Source organism: Thunnus thynnus, chromosome 9 (genome assembly GCF_963924715.1).
Source record: "Thunnus thynnus chromosome 9, fThuThy2.1, whole genome shotgun sequence".
In the NCBI taxonomy this organism is placed as follows: Eukaryota; Metazoa; Chordata; class Actinopteri; order Scombriformes; family Scombridae; genus Thunnus; species Thunnus thynnus.
The window spans coordinates 6,327,855-6,340,192 of NC_089525.1; the positions used below are offsets into that span (position 1 = coordinate 6,327,855).

At 37.9% G+C, this 12,338-nt stretch overlaps 1 long non-coding RNA gene across 1 annotated transcript; it reads right to left on the bottom strand.

The window, feature by feature from the left end:
* Nucleotides 1-2,884: 2,884 nt before the first annotated feature.
* Nucleotides 2,885-11,722, bottom strand: LOC137188732 (uncharacterized). Its single transcript, XR_010929498.1, has 3 exons — nt 10,909-11,722; nt 4,363-4,458; nt 2,885-3,159 (listed from the first exon to the last, which is right to left on the bottom strand). It is a non-coding gene; the product is annotated as an uncharacterized lncRNA (long non-coding RNA).
* Between the last annotated feature and the right edge of the window lie 616 nt (nt 11,723-12,338).

The window sequence follows — 12,338 nt, forward strand, 5'->3', positions numbered from 1 at the left end:
CAGAGCCCAAAAGTTGTCATGAAATCTACATCTCTTCATATTCCTAGTTAAATCTTTAATTCAGCATCTTTCAGCTGGGTCCAGACTAATTCAGTTGAAACCCCAAATGTCTGAAAATTACTGTAAAAAGTAGTGACAACTGTAATATACTTATACCTTGTAATCAGACAATTGGGCTGTACAATCTCACAAGCAGAAATATTGATCCAAGTCCATAACTATCCAGACTCACGTTCTCCAATCTTTTGAACATTCTTTCATTTTAACAACGCTTGATACACCACTCAGAACAAGAGCCACTGCTCCATTACTGTAAGAGCACTTTATCGCTGTCCATGGTGCTGAAACAAGGTAAGGGTCACCATTATTTACTGTATGACAGACCACAGTGTAAGATTTCTGAATGGACCACTACTCAACCCAAGATACACAAGCATAAACACATTGCAACAAATAATCCAATGTTGTTGTGGGGATGATTACATAAATTGAGGCTACTCCTTCAACAGCACAACAACAAATCAAGTTAAACACAGGTGCAGGACTTTGAATACAGTACAAATTGTCTTGTATGCTTACAGTAATGCTGCTGTTTTGCACAGAAGCTTTACCAAAAATCTGATCAAAAACACAGTTGGGAAGGACACAGCACAGATATTTGTTGGCACAGTGACCAATCAGAAACCATAAATCGCCTTGAAAATGAACCCGCTCACCTTTCAGCAGCCCATCAGTTAAATGGACGCCACAATCTTGTAAAAGTGCATCCGCTGAGCTTGGCACTGTGCAAAATACTTAACAGTGTCCTTTATATTTACGTCAGAAGCTGTGGTCAGTCCATTCAGTCTCTTCTGCCATGATGCTGCATGGGTAGATTTATATTTGGAAAAGGATCACCCTGCTGTTATAATGTTACGACAGATGTTAATTTTCCTGGATGGAAATCGGTCAAAATTCCCAAGGGAATTCTTTGTTTGCTCACTTCACCAAAGCTTAACTAGCTGAACATTCCTGAAATCCATAGTAACTTCCTCAGAGCCTTTCTTTTACTTGATGAGGTAAATAAATAGGCTCATTTGGCTCTTTCCAGGTTTGCATTTATATCAGTTACTTCTATATGAATATGAAACTATGTCAGGGAAAAATCTGCTTATACTCTTAGCTTTAGCTATAATTGCTCTTCTCCCACACATTGTGTACCACACATACACACACATACTACATTATGACTGTAGATGCTATATAGCCTTCAGAGTACATTGTTTATTGCACTTACTCTTATACTTACAGCAAATTATGCCATATTATACCTTTGCATATCAGGAAAATTACTACTGCCAATTGAACTTTACAAATAGGAAGTAAAATAATTGTCCAAATACAAAATTTAATGATCTCTCTTGAGCTGTCTCATCACCATTCACCATTGTTTCTCATGCTTTGCAGTGTATACTTTGTCACTTTTCTAGTGTGAACATACTCAAAACCTGCTCAGAATTAGTATGCAGTATAGAACTGGGACACAGCTTAAGTCTCTCTGCCTCCCCATCATGCTGAAGCCCCAGATTAAAGTAAACATCAAACTAAACTAGTCTTAAACTTTGTATAAAAGTGTTAAGTTGATTGGAAATTGTGTGAGACAACACCCACATCTCATTTAAAAAGTGTTTTTGAACTGTCATTGACAGATGAGGACTGTGTTCTTTATTGGCGCTTAAGGTCAAAACAAATTACCTTTACTTTCTTACTCCTAATCAGTGAACATGTTGTGTTATATAATACTCAGGAAGCTGGAAGAACTGGCAGTACACATTTTTTTCATCATGATCCTGTCATGATGATTCTAAGCACATGAAATATTTGTTTGGTTTCATTTGTACTAATACTTCATGTATTTTCATTACATAACATGACAGTTCTTGCCAATAAAAATATATCATATGTAAAAAAAAAGCTGTAATCACTGAACAGTCATATCATGCCTTTCATGGATCATCACACAATACTGTATTAGTACTATCTTACCATCTATCAGAACAAATGAAACTACACAATCATTTACGGAGCTTAGAATCATCATGACATTATGGAAATATAGTGTACTGTCAGAGCTTCCAGCTTCCTGTATATTATGTAATACAAAGTGTTACTTAATATAAATGAGAAAGTAAAGTTATTGCTTTGAATTTCAGCACAAATGAAGAGCAAGCTTCAAATCAGTCAATGACAGTTCTAATATGCTTTCTAATTAGGATGTGGGCGCCATCACACACAAGTTCTGATCAAATTAACACTCCTATTCAAGGCTTCAGTGCAGAAACTTGCAAGGATGATGGCTGACTGTCAGACTGCCAGACTCAGGGCATCACCATACATTGCTGAACATTTCTTTCTAAAGGGAAAAGTTGAGGTTTCTTTGTTTGTTTGTTTATTGGTCATTCTGTATAGTATCAAGGAACTGTCTTACTTGGGCTTATTTATTTATTTATTTATTCAGGAAATATTTGCAGCTGTTTCCATATTGTCCAAAAATTCCTCTAACACAGTCGACTCACGTTGCACTGACCTGCCAGAAGAGATAAAGAAGGTGACAGAACAGAGAGAGAAGCCGAGTCAAAGAGGTTGCAGGTGAAGGCCGGAGACAGAGAGGACAGACAAAATTAACACAAATCAATTCTAGAGATTATTTATTTGCATAAGTAAGAATCTCTCTTCAGTAGAATGTGGAAAGGGGGCAGATAGATAAAGAGCTGAGATGGTAGAAAGTGAATTCAAACAACCTCTTGCATTGTATTTAAGATATTAAAATAATCAACAAAAACAGCAAAACAATCAAGAACGGATGTATGTGACTTTTTATTCCTCTTTTTCAGGTAACTTTATCACAATTTTATGGACAGTTCACTCCAAGACAGTTCACAAGTCTTTTGACATCTAAATATCCCACAGAACAATTTGGTGAATCATGCAGTGGTATCAAATCAGTGAGGATGGTGCTGGTTTAAGAGCTGAGCAAGTCCCATCTGTCTCCCAGTGATTGCTGGAGTTCCATCAGTTCAAATGGGCACCATTTTCTTCAGACGCATTCATCTCTCTCTCAGCTGCTACTTAACGCATGTCCTCTCACTTTGTGTGGTGATGGAGGTCTGTCAGGCCTTGCTGTGATATCAACAGACAATGAGATGAGGATTGTCACTTTATATCACCTATTAGATCTTCAAATAATTCAGTTGTATTTGCATATTTGTTATAAACCCTTTCCTTTCAGTGCACCTTCCTTGATTTCAGTCTTACTTAAACCTGCATTAACTGGTTTTTTGGCCACTTGGAGGCAGCAGAGACAAGTTGTGAAATCAGCAATGGCATCACCTTTTAAGATGATCTATTGAACTTTTTGGCAGACATTTGTTTATTTCCACATCCAGCATTTATGGAGCAACATTTTCATTCATTTGGAGTCATGTCTCTGTCCACCTGGTGAATGTGAGTCCAATAGTCACTCTCTTTTAGCATTGGTTTCAACTCCTTTAGCTGCTAAATGCTCCACTGTGTTCACCAGCAGTCATTTGATAAATTATGTTTATTAAAATATTGTTCATAGCTGCTTTAAGTCAAAGGATTTTATGTTTGTCCAAATCTAGGCCTCACATTCTTGAACAGTGGCAAGCCCCATACTAGTTTGAAACAGGACTTAAGTGGATGAACACATATGTTTCAGTACATTCCTCCATTCAATGCATGATTCTCACTACCATTTTTTTGCTGTATCAGATCTCGTGAATCAGCTATGCCATGGCTTACTGATGACTGCATGAATTAACAAGTTCACTGCAGTGAACTTGTGATGCTGATGTGTTCTTGTGAAGTGATGCAGGAAGAAGAGACCGAGATATATTGCTAAAACATGCAGTGCCCATGTGAAATTGAAATCTTTGATTAAAAATTTAAGCCTGCACCAATCTGCCTGTCAATACCAAGGTGCATCATATGCCCCAGGATATCTGAACTTGCTCCCTTAAGGCAATTTTTTAGATTTGAATCAATATATTTAACATGTTTGGTGAAAACCTACTTTTCCACAGACGATTTTCATTAACCATCTAAAGAGCATCACTTTCCAGTATTGCAGCTTGAAATGTAAGAGCTAACTGCAGTGTCTTAGTTGTGACCTTTCTGGATGCACTAACAAGGCAGCTGGGCTGCAATGAATTGTCAGCAGTGCAGTGCTAAAGCCTAATCACCCACTGTAACCTTAGTAAGAGAGAAAAACAGGGAATCTGCAAAAATAATGAATCTTCCTGATCTCACTGGGGGTTGCAGCGGTTTAGAGAGACTCTTCAAATGGATGAGTGGGGTTCAAACCTCTGTGTCAGCAAACACCTGCCCTGCTGAAGTGTCCTTGAGCAAGATATTGAATCACCACCTGCCTCAACGGGGCTTTTCTGGCTTTTGATTTCCCTGTGGTAGCAAAGAAAGGAATTATTATTGGACATCCCCTCTTATACACAACCATTATGTGTGAGTGTGAATGGGAGATAACTTTGGAAATGAGCAACTGGGAACTTCACATAGAAGGAGAGAAAGAGCAAGTGAAACAGAGATAGAGTGAGGCATATGAACTAACCAGCCAGCATTAGCATTGACCTTTCCCAGTGGCTGGGCAGAGCCAGCCGGGGCTAACACAGGGACTGGTGGTACTCTGCTAAATGCTAGCATGTCACATCCTATCTCATCAAATCCTTAATTCAACCTTTCCTCTGCCCCAGTGGGCTCTGGATGTAATAAGCAATATCTTTATAGTGCAAAAAGGCCAACATACCAACAAGGTTTTGTGTGAGAGAATGTAAAAAGTGTGTGTGTGTGTGTTTTCACTGCTGGAATTGTAATATTCTCACGTACAGAAAGTGAAAGGATATGAAATAATATGACTAAAGGAGCGTGGCATTTGGAAAAACAAGCACCTAGCCTGCCCGCAATTTACCTTTCTATAAGGCTGTTTTATTTCAGCATCAAGAAATATAACCTTAAAGTGAAAAATATAAAAAGAAAAAAAAACACCCTGGAGCAGATTTCATACACACTGCCAGCTTTAGCTTATCAGCCTTCACGCTAAACTCTTCCACAGCAGCGCAGACAGTAAAAAATAAGGATTAGCCTTATGCTCTTGTCGGTCACAATTGCTTATAATCCAGTGTACCATAGTACAATACATATTTATGAGCATGAAGAACTCTCCCAAAACTACAAACTCAACCAAGCACAGAGGTTCCAACCTATGTCACTTTTCAAAGCTGCTCCGTTGACTCTACATGGCAGACTGGTACACTAGTACCGGCAAACACGTAGCAACATTAACATTTATTTGGAGTTGTGTATGTGTCCACTTAGTGAATTTAAATAAAATACTCACTCTTTTAACTTTTTTAGTCTCCACTTATCCGACCCTTTGGCTACTGATTTTTTTGAGCTTTTGAGGCTGAACCAAGACAGTGAGCTGAAAGACACTAAAGCTGAGGGGAACTGCAGAGTTGTATGATAATCCTTGTGGGGTGCATTATGAGCAACGCCTCTCACATTACACATTGTCATTTGATCCATTGCTAATATAAAAATATTGACAGCTTTAAGAGTCTGAATGGCAGTTATGTATGATACCACGGACCTGGAAATGTGACACTTAAATGGACTACAGCTCCAATGCTATTTGAAATATTACAATTAAATTACAGGTCACCACTCAATCAGTATGGTTTTCTTATTGGGCAGTTGAGTGTGATTTTCTGTGTCACTGCCTTGTGACAAATGCACATTTAATGTTTTTTTGTGTGTGCTGCATATAACAGCTCTTATGTCATCAATACACATTATTCTGCAAGGTGGAACTCTTCTTTGAATTCATTCTTCCTTTGCAATTGCTTTCATAATTCCACGAGGACACACACAATAGGCAAATGTCTGGTCACTTTGTTGTACAGAGATGAGTAGAGGGCAGTTAATGGTTATTGGAAATCACAGTAGATGAGAACCTTTTCAGGAGGCTATTGTGTGTTTCAAAACATGAAATTGACATCAGATGGGAAGGAGAGTGGGAGAAAGGAGATGATAATAAAGACAATTACTAGACAAGGCAATGTATTGGCTATTTAATCGTGATCTGTTTCAAATTATATATTTGTATGGCAACAAATTACATCTGTTCACCACATAAAGTTATTCTTGTCAGACTTCAAATAGCATTTAAAGCTTGGGACAAAAAATATGTCAGCAGTGAAGAATTTCAGTCACATTAGCAGCCCTTTAAAGAAATAATTAGCTGCAAATAAGTAAATACAAAACAAAAAGAAAAGATTTTAATTCAAACACAGATGTACAACCTAAGCATTTGATTCATTTACAACCTCTTTCACAACTCAGATCTCCTACAGCTAATGGTACAGTCTAATTATTGTTGAGCACACCATCAGGGGTGCACAGAAAGTGTCTGGAACATGGAGTCTTCATGAAGTGACGAGTTTCACTTTCATTTTCACAACAGGGGGCTCTGTCAGATTAGATGAGCTACATCTGGAGCGTTTCTCATTTTCCTTGCATTGGTACTGCACTAAAACCACGTGAAACCATGTCTGGAGAGGGAATCCAGTCCAATAAACTTCAAAAGAAGTCAATAATTTAATATCTATCTGAATGGTAAACAAGGCAATGGGGAAGCCTTGCCTGGAATTATTTGATATCATTTGATATCTAGCTCTTAAGCAGGTAAATTTTTAAACCTGCATTAACTGATTTTTTGTTTACTTCGGGGCAGCGGAAACAAGTTGTGAATTCAACATGACATATCGTAACCTTAGAAGTTGATATGTTGAACTTGTTAGCAAACAGTTGGGTATTTACATTATGATTTATTTGGAGTCGTGTTTCTGTCCACCTGGCGAATGTAAGTCCAGTATTCACTCTCTTTTACTTCTGTTTTTGCTTTCTACCAACCCCTGAGGGAAATATCTGGCTCTTTAGCTGCTAAATGCTCCACTATGTTTTACAGACCTTAAAGCACTGCTACCCTCAGCTCATGTCCCAGGTCGAACCACCCGTGCCTTGTCATTCCCTAGGGCTAACCCCAAATGCCTTGACAGGAATTTTCTCCACTCTGTGGTTCAGTGTGTGAGCTTTAACCACATGGTACAGCCTCCCCCTGCTGCCGTCGAAGACATCCCATCAAGTAGTGTTCATGCCTTCAAGAAGAGACTGAGTAAATACCTCCTCAGCACGAGACCGCAATCCTAAAGCTCAAGGATTTTCAAATATATACAAATCAGCATCATATATATTCCTAAGTGGCTGCAGATCAGTGATAGGCTCTCTGAATGGAGATGAAGCTTGTATCTGTTAAAGCATTAAAAAGAAATTTAAAAAAAGTTCACCAGCTAGTCGTTAACTGTGTCTGTTTGCCATTTGGTGCTGAGCAGGTAGTGTACAGTGGGTTTATAATAGTTTTATTTTTGCCAAAAACAGCTGCCTGCTACATCTGGAAACAGGGTTGATGAAAGTTATCCAAACATTCAAGTCATTGGCCAAAAAGCCAAAACACAACAAAACGGTAAAACACTCCATAGAGGTGAGAACTGCAGAGTTTGGTTGATAATATTCTATAGCTTCGTGACTCCGAGTGACCTCTTTCATATAACTCAAAGTCATTTGATATATTGTTCAAGGACGGGTTCACAATTTTTCAAGTCTGTCTTAAAACAGTCAGGAGCCCAAATGAACAGTGAAACAGGTTTTTCTTGCTGTAATTATTCCTCCTGTTCATACTGACCATTAGAAGATCCTTTCATAATGCACTTACAATGTAAGTGATGGAGGAAAAATCCAGTCGTCCTTCTGTGCAAAAATGTATTTAAGTTTATTTGAAGCTAATATGAAGCTTCAAATGAGTCAAATCATGTAAATATCTTTCAACATTACAGTCTTTTTAGTGCCAAAGTCCTTCTTTTTGTTACTATACTTCCCAAGCAGCTCAACAGGGAAACACTGTCTGAGGAAACACAAAGAGGAAATTTGATGCTAAAAAGACCGTAAATGTGGCAGATATCCACTTGATATGACTAACTCAGACTGCTGAAGCCTCATATAAGCTTCAGATCAACTTTTAAATACATTTTGGCCTCCATCACTTACATTGAAAGCCCATTTGAAGGGGATCTTTTAATAGCCAGTATGAACAGGAGGAATGATTACAGTGAGGAACATCTCTTTCACTGTTCATATGGACACCTGACTGAAAAACTGTGAATCTATCCTTTAACATGGAAATATTGATTAGTGCATCTTTAAACAATACACAGTAAGGCAGTGTTAGACTGTCTGGAATAGAACAGACAGCAGGAGCAGGTTTGCTGTTGTTATTACAAAGTCATTCTTCCAAAGTCACAATGGACTTAATTCACACATTTTAGAAATGTGTCTACGATGCATCAGTAATGTACATGTGCAGTCATGAAGTGGTGCATGTGTCTACCACACCAGAGAGTATATTTTTATAATTTTTCTCTATGCAGCTGACATTTCTGATAGCTGGTATGTTGTGATAAACATGAGTATATTCATTGCATATGATACAGCTTTAATGTTTAATGTTTTTTACAAAATGTTCTTTCTTTGTCTTACATTCTCTCCATTCCCCCACCCCCCAGCATGCCCTCCCGACATCTCCCTGGTTCTCTCTGTGGGCCCATTAAAACCAGCATGGTGCTTTTCTCAAGTATGATTAGTAGGACTCCGTGGATCATCAACAAACAGCTTATCAACCGAGACCCATGAATGTTACATGAACAGTATTGTCAAAGCATATAAATAAGGCTTTCAGACCCCCCGATCTTTTTCTGTTTCTCTTAATTTGATCTCTAGAAATCAGGGTGATTTTATCTGTGTGTTAATCATTGTTTGTCACTGCAGCGCCTAAATTGCTCCTGTCAGCCCTCTGCCATCATGCTCCACAGATGATTATTCATCTCCTCATCCGGTGCTGGTATACTCAGAGATTACACTTCTTGTCATCATGTGCTTTCTCTCTGTCATTTATCTCTCTGTATCTGTTCATATATTTGTCGTAGTTTCTCCCTGCTTGTCTGTAACTATCTTCTTTCCCTTTCTGGGTTTCTTTATATGTTTTCACATCCCTCTCCCCCTGTAATGACCTGCTGATGGTTCGTATCAGTAGTTCAATGGGGCAAGACAGTCATACGACTGCTGCCATTACATTTAAATATGGAAGGAGGACAGCGAGGGGGAGAAAGAGAGTTAAACAGATGAGGAAATGACTACAGATAGGAAGAGAGAGAGAGATGATTCCTTATATCGTCTTTTATTAAAGAACCAAGCCAAGTAGACCAAATAGATGACTATGAAAATTAGCTTGGATCTTTTGAACCAGATTTTTATTTGGTGAAAGTTTTACTCCTAAGTCCCTGTCCACTGTCTCATCTCATGCTCATTTAAACTTTAGCTTGTGCTGCATGGCGTATAAATTATAATAATACTGTTATAAAATCAAGGCAGTGTGATAACTTTTATTAAAGTTAGCTTAAAAGCAAGACTATGCAAGTTTGGCTGAGGAGTGGCGACTATGTCCACAACTGGCATTAATATCACATTAAATTTCTTGAGTCAGATGCCTAAAGACATAATCGTTAGGCATCCTGACTGAGAGTCAGTGGAAAAGGATGATAAGAAGGAAACAACAAGCTTTTTTGTGTTTACTTATTTTACTTCTGTGATTAAAAAAAAAAGAATTGAAACATTTATCTGTGGCATGCTAAAACACTTTAGCAGTATAGGTAGAGAAGAGTCATTACGTCAGTAAACTGACCTAGTCATTTCAGATACACAGCAGCTATCTATCTAAGGTTTGCTCACATTAACCTACTACTACCAGCTGGAGTCATACCAGGCCAAATGAGGATGCAGCAGCAAAACTCTTCAATGTATGAAATTGAGCTAAAGTGCATTTTATTGATTTGGAATTCAACTTTTCATTAATAAGAGGAAAATTATGTTACATAGTCTTGCTTTAATAAAAAAAGTCTAATCACAATTTCCAAATTACAGTCTGTTCACATGTGACCTAATATGCCTTTTTCACAGAGGACATGTCACAGTGGAGACAGCACAGGTGCAAAAATCAATATTAATGAAGGCTGAATTCCATTTAGCTGCCTCAGTTTCAGTATCCAGGGGCCAGATGCATAAAATTCTGTGTAGATCCATGGCTTAAACTGTGTGACCCCAAAGCCATGCATTTTTTATTAGATTTTTAAAGCCATATTTACACATTTTGCTTTATAAATCCTTGTCATTGTGGCAGCCTTATTTCCACTCCCACAATTACCCATAAATGGACGTAGAAACACTCTTAATTAGTTAGCTACTTGCTCCACCTGTCTTTAGCATCAATGACACATAGAGGAATGATGTAGCTCGGTTCAGTGACTGTGATGCATTAGCGAGGTTCAACAATGCCACAGCAGCTGTCACTACATGTGACCATTACACACGGATGTGGCTATTTATAGCATTCATCACTAATTCGCATAATGATATAATTCATCACATGAACGTGTAAACCATCGCTGACAGTAATATCTCAATCATCATTATTAAATGTCAGAGATGTGATCAATGATTCGTTTGTAGCACAAACACACACACACACACACACACACACACATCAAAACTGACTTCACAAGGCGGGTAACAGCTATGGATAAAATACAGAGAAATAAAATGATGCTTCCTATGTAAATTAAAAGAATGCTAAATTTGATCACACAAAAGTAAAAAATATGCCTTTGATTAGCATTTTACAGATCCACAGATTAACAAATGTAAGCACAGAGTATGAATTAAACTTACTTGAGTTCACCTCCGGATAAAGGCAGAGCTTTGTTCAGATTTTTAAAGGCTGAATTTGAGTGATCACACATCTGCAACAAACGCTGACTGCTGCTGAAGTCTCAGGCAAAGAACAAAGACATGAGGGGAGAAAGTGTTAAATAGATCTCTATATCATTAAGGCCATAAATGACACGGCCTCCGCATGGCTCGCTACAGAGAGGAAGGGAGGGTGGAGAGTGGGAGGGTGGGAGGCAAGGAGAGATAACGGGAGGAAGTGTTTACGGACCTGTTTTATTTTCCCATCATCCCCTGCAGTGGAAACAAGAACATCCACCATCATCGACAACAAAAGGGACAAAAACATGTAATCACAGCCTGTCAGGAGCATAATAAAGTCAAATTTATTAATATCTACACATGCACACAGCCAACAATAACCATCACACACATACTGTAGATACACACTCACACCCACACAGGGATATCTTAAGACATTACAAGACACTTTTTTTTTTCAATATGACCCTATATTATTTATATCTGTGTAAAAATGTAATTCACTTCACTAACAAATGCACAAGCTCAAGCGGATATGAGATAATAATATGTGTGTGAGAGTGGTCACAATTAGACTTTGGGGGATAATGATATGGAGGAGGTTAAGGTTCATTTCTTCTGGTGCAGAAAAGAGTGCAGGTGAGAGAATAAGACATGAGTAAGTAAGTGTAGTGTTCCCTGTGGGGATATTGAGTGACTACGAAAAAAAAATTCATCATATTAAATTATTTTATCTGGTGTAGATATGGTATTTTTTGGTTTTATGGCCTTGTAAGGCACTATGTAACTTGTTATATAAATAATGTTATTATTAATGCAGCAACAAAAAATGGATACAGGTAAGATTAAGACAAAGAACACTGAAGATAACCCAAGAAATCAGATCATAATAGCAGTTAAACAAAATTATTTCATAACGCTCAGATTTACTTGTTGAAAGAGATACTTTGTTTTTCATCTCTAGCTGTTCATTAGCTAGTTACTAGCTGATCTGGGACTGTGGACATTTCAGTCACTCAGACATTCATGAAAATGTGGAATATTGAAAATACAAACTCATCAGAAGGTAAGTCTTCTTCTTAGCAATTTATAAAGTTCACAGACACATGTAACTGATGTGTTGGTTGTAAATGAAGAAGAAAACATGACTTACTCTGACAGAGAAGGATGACATAGATTAAAGTTAATAAACTATCCAAAATGAATATGAATGAATATTGAATACTTCTTCCTTGTCTCCTGACTGGAGTACTGCTCAGGAGCAATGTGCTCAATGCTGCCACTGGTGGCCAGAAGCTACATTACTGCAAAACACCTGATTAAAATGGAAATTTCATTCATACACTTTATGAAGCTTCAATATTCTTCCCTTTTCACCTAAAAAAGATTTT